This window comes from Octopus bimaculoides, chromosome 4 (assembly GCF_046866305.1).
Source record: "Octopus bimaculoides isolate indiv1 chromosome 4, ASM4686630v1, whole genome shotgun sequence".
NCBI lineage: Eukaryota > Metazoa > Mollusca > Cephalopoda > Octopoda > Octopodidae > Octopus > Octopus bimaculoides.
The window spans coordinates 62,442,848-62,447,847 of record NC_142931.1 but is presented as its reverse complement, the minus strand read 5'-3'; the positions used below and the strand labels follow the sequence as shown (position 1 = coordinate 62,447,847).

The window sequence follows — 5,000 nt, the reverse complement described above, 5'->3', positions numbered from 1 at the left end:
CAAACAAATAGAACTGTTAATATGAATGTAAAAATTACACTCTCTTTCAGTTCATTTAATTAATGTTTAAGATTAACATTTTCACGAGTGTTGAGTAATTACAGAAATAAATGTCTTGAAAGTGTATGTTATATAATTAGCACATCACGAAACCATGTATTTGAGATTTAAACTTATTGAGACTATTTCCTGCCGATAAAGATCGTTTAAAAGAATCTGTCACCATTAACAAAGTATTTGAATACTTAATAGTCTTTTTCTTTGCAGTCGATAAATTGTACGTGTATTAGTGAGACAAGCTGAAATATAAGACCCGAGAGGATCATTGCTTTGGCAGCATTACTTGCACCAGACGCATAAAACAAAATACACATGGTCTACAGCATAAAGGTATATGCATAAGCGGTAAAACCATTCGCACATATAAATATATGAGAATATCCGTATATGTTTTGAAATTAAAACTATGCTGCAAACGACTGAGAATGAGAAGTTATTTTTTTTTGTTAGGGTGTAATTTTAACTTTGTTACACTTAATTTTGAGAAAGTACAATTGGGAAATCTCTGGCATTTGCAAGAATAAGTCGTGGAATTTTCATTATACCACTGGAATGTTTTTGAGTGCATTTGTTCTCAGCCTTCAGTAATGCGGAGGTTGTTGCTCATAGGTATTCACGTATCTATTATATAAATGATTCGACCTTTGCATTTCGAGAGGGAGCCTAAATTAGAAGCAATAATTATTATTTTGATGTCTGATAGAAGTACTTACTTATCCCTATTTCAATTGTATTTAAATTCACTTTTGTTATCATGGCTAAAATGCTTGTAATTTAAAAAACCAAAATACCTTATGTGATAAGATTTCTTGTATTGAATAATATATAGTTTAAATGGATTACTTGCGTGTTATCTTTAGTTAGAGTTGGTTTAAAAAAATATGAAGAGCTATTTCTTCTGAAAATAGTTTGTGCTTTACTTTTATCATTTATGTTTTTTAATCTACCCAAGAAAAATAACTGTGATGACTTCCAAACACTAAAGGAACTTCTACTGTTTCACTCAACCTACCCAACATATTAAATAAATCTACCTACTTAAAATAACCCTTACTGCTTTATGTAAACTCAGTACCACTTTCATGAATCGATCTCGATGTATATCAGTAAAATAACTATATGAATTTGGTAGAATGTGTTTAATTATATATGATTTAATTAGGGCTTACTTGGGGCAAAACAAAGTGCTAAATTTTTCACAGAAAAATAATAAAATTCTACATCAAATGTTACTTAATTACTAATTCAATTCAGAAACATAGGTTAGTCGACGTTGGTGATTTTCACATTTTTATTCTACGTTAATACAGTTTATACGAATACACTACAAAGATATATGCAATAAAGACAAATAACGGCAATTATTTGTTAGTATATATTCATTCTACAATGGCTAATAATCTGACTCATCACTTCTTCAGTCAAAATGTATTCATATATTTAATAATTAGATCCTCAGTCCAAATACATTGACTGATGAAATAATACATGAATGAGGGACGTTTCGACATTCGAAGTTCTCAGTGTGGAAATGGGTGACAGAATAGTGTCTTTGAGAAACAAAAGTCAATTAAAATCCATCTTTCAAATATCTGAAGAAATTCCTATAATAAATATAATGCATATTTCGAAATGTCACTCATTTTCATCTGTCGAATTGGAAGGTAAGAACTAAGTGTAGCATACACTCAATGATTACTATATATAAGCTTTTAAACATGTATATAATTTACAATAACTTTAAAATCCTATATATTACACACGCCTGCGCACCCCACCCCCATACAGAGAAACACGAAAATATATATTCACATATATATTTGAATATACTTGTACAATTATAAGTTTTCTCAGCTTTCAATGATATTCCGATAACATAGTCTTAGGTATCTCTACAGTCGATAGTCTATTAAAATGCGTCCATTCGTACCCGAAGAGTCTAAGAAAAAAATATAAGCAAACAGTGAAATCATGATAAAAGAAACTATCTCTTTTATAGTGTTTCCCAATATGCCATTACGATACCTACCCATTGGAACGTGAACTTCATTTCATCAATGTATAACCAGTGTATTGATATAGGATTCGTGAAATGATCAAAATTTCATTCCATCCTGATCTAAAGTTTTTAACTTAGAATCATTAATATGCATTTTTATGCATTACCTCGACAAACTGTTTGAGAACCTGAACTTATTCAAATTGGCTAAATTATTTCCGATGATGCACTTGTGCACACATTACTGCAGTGACGCAGAAACACACATACGCTCACATAACTATGTATAAACATACACATGCAAGCACACACACATGCAAGCACACACACATGCAAGGTCACACACATGCAAGCACACACACACATGCAAGCACACACACATGCAAGCACACACACACATGCAAGCACACACATATGCAAGCACACACACACTCACACACGTGCGCGCACACACACTCACACACACACACACACATACACACACACATATATATAAGGTATTCTGACATTAAAAAATTGCTGAAGCTAGACATTAATAAAATTCCGAAATTGAAATTTAGAGAGCACATTAAATTTATTAGTTTTATCCATATTACAAATATATTGTATCCATGAATCTTTAAATTCAATTACATTTAGACTATGAATGTTCAGCTACAAATAAATTACAGTTCCATGTTTTATATTTTTTTAGTAAGTCGATTTTATAACGCGTAGCATTAGGTGTTTAAAATGCTTAGGAAGTATTCAATTAACAACAACGTAATAATATTCATGTTCGTTTTATTTTTTAATGATATAAAATATTTAATATGCGTTGCAGGTTTTAGCAACTTGAAATTAGAAGGCAGTGAAATGTAAAAACTGATACGAGTCATAATGCTTATTGCTTACGTAATAATGCTCATAACGCAACACTTTCATTTACTCTCCGAGCACAGTAATTTCTCCCATGAGAAATTTTCAGAGAAACTTGGGCTGCTTGACATGCGTGAATCTCTTAGAAGTAAACAACTTGTATACGAAAGCAGAAAACTGAGATGAAATAAACGTCACTGGAATGTTAGTGATCGGAGAACCACTACGTTTTCGCGTAACCTGCTAAGAATGCAAGACAATTTGCCCTTGAACGTACCCATTTCTTAACACGACAGAAAGGCATAGAGAGATGGGATAATCGCGAAATATTACTGACAGAAAATTGCCCTCCTAAACTAGGTGGTGGACAAGATTGAAACTTCCTTCAGGATATGTCCGGTGCATCAGACTTGACCTGTGAATAAAAAGCAGTAGCTATGTTAATGAAACACATATTGATATGGAAACGTGTAGGCGCTGGTTGGAAGTAATCGAATCTCTCGCAGATCACTTCCTGCCTATATAAATGACAAACTATAATATATATTAGCGATCTAAATATTCTGTCTTAGAAAAGAAGATAGGATTTTCATAGCTTGAACGTCTTTTACTTTATATTTAATCTAAAAGCTTCAGGATAGACTGCAAAGAAACAAAAATTTCAAATTTTATAAATGAAAAATGGTACTGCGAACATGAGCAAATATTAATCCGTCACGGCTACAAAGCTTTTCTTTTTTTTTTTTTTCTTTTTTTCAAACTCTTAAAGTAATAGGAAATGAAAACAATCCCTATTTCACAGATTCTGTTTTCGAAGGAAACTGCAAAATGACTAGAATGCTGATGATCATATGACGGGTAATTTTAGAAACGTGTTTTTGCTACATCGGGCAATATCAGTAAATATAGCATACTCACATTTATTATAACTTAATCTTTATCAATTTTTTAATGTTTATATAAATTAATGAAACGAATATTAATTTAAAAAAAAGAAAACGTTTTCCTGAAAATATATTTAAATAACACTTTTTATTTGTGTAACTCCTTCCATAACTACCTCCCCATTCTCTCCCTATCCTTCTATGATTTTTTCATTCTCCCTGTATGTGTAGCGTTTTTTTTTTACTCTTTGCCTCGTACATGCATGCATCCTGTACCTCTCATGTTAATTTTCTCAATCGTTCTTTTCTTTTATTCAGTCTCTCCTCATCTCACTATACGATGAAATGCGTGACTGTGAATCAACCAACGTTAAAATCGGTTATTATCATCTGTTTTATTGAAATGCTTACAATAATTTCCTGTGGTGTAAAATATTTGTCACGCTGTGGAAAGATTATATAGGAATGATTTGCAAAAGATTGGAAGAAAGTGATAGAGAAAGAGACAGGGGGTGAGAGAGGGAAATTCAAACGAACGCTATTTGCATATATACACATACACGCGCACACACATACGAACGTTATTGAGGCATAAGCATATACCCACTTACACGACGGTTTGGTGCGCATGTATGTGTATCAGTTTGTGTATGTGTGCCAGTACCTGTAGCGTATGTTTTACTTTCCATCTTTCTCTTTGCCTGACGATTTTTTGCATAGCACTTAGAAGTCGTTATTGTGGTGACGATTGAACGTAGAGCTATCTATTCTATTGTCTATATACATATCAGTAACCGTGTTCTTAACTTCCTTCGTAAAACATATGTATGGGTATATTCTAGAGCTTTTTAAATGTTCCTATTTCCGAAAATCGCTTAATCATAGTGTATGACAGCAAGAATTGAGTCGAGAGAGACAGAAAATATAGAGGAGCATATCTGAAAAAGGGCAAAGAAATTTAGAATGAGAAATAAAGACAGAAAAATCAAGAACGACGAGAAACATTAACGCAGGACAAAAATATTGAAATGAATGCATGAAACTAAGCTAGAGGGTTTCAGATGACGAACGAGAAAGCGGAAACCAATGGGAAAGAATGAGAACTGTTAAGTGGTAAATAAGACAGAATATGAAAGATGATATTTTGCGCCTACCAGAAGAGAAAACATGACCTAAGTAAATAGACAAGATTTCCCAGA

The 5,000-nt window shown here is 32.4% G+C and overlaps 1 long non-coding RNA gene across 1 annotated transcript in view; it reads right to left on the bottom strand.

The window, feature by feature from the left end:
- Positions 1-2,822: 2,822 nt before the first annotated feature.
- Positions 2,823-5,000, bottom strand: part of LOC106876627 (uncharacterized) — a 13,085-nt gene continuing 10,907 nt past the window's right edge. Inside the window, exon 2 of the long non-coding RNA XR_001410271.3 lies at positions 2,823-3,332. This is a non-coding gene — a long non-coding RNA (uncharacterized LOC106876627). The remainder of the gene's footprint in view (positions 3,333-5,000) is intronic.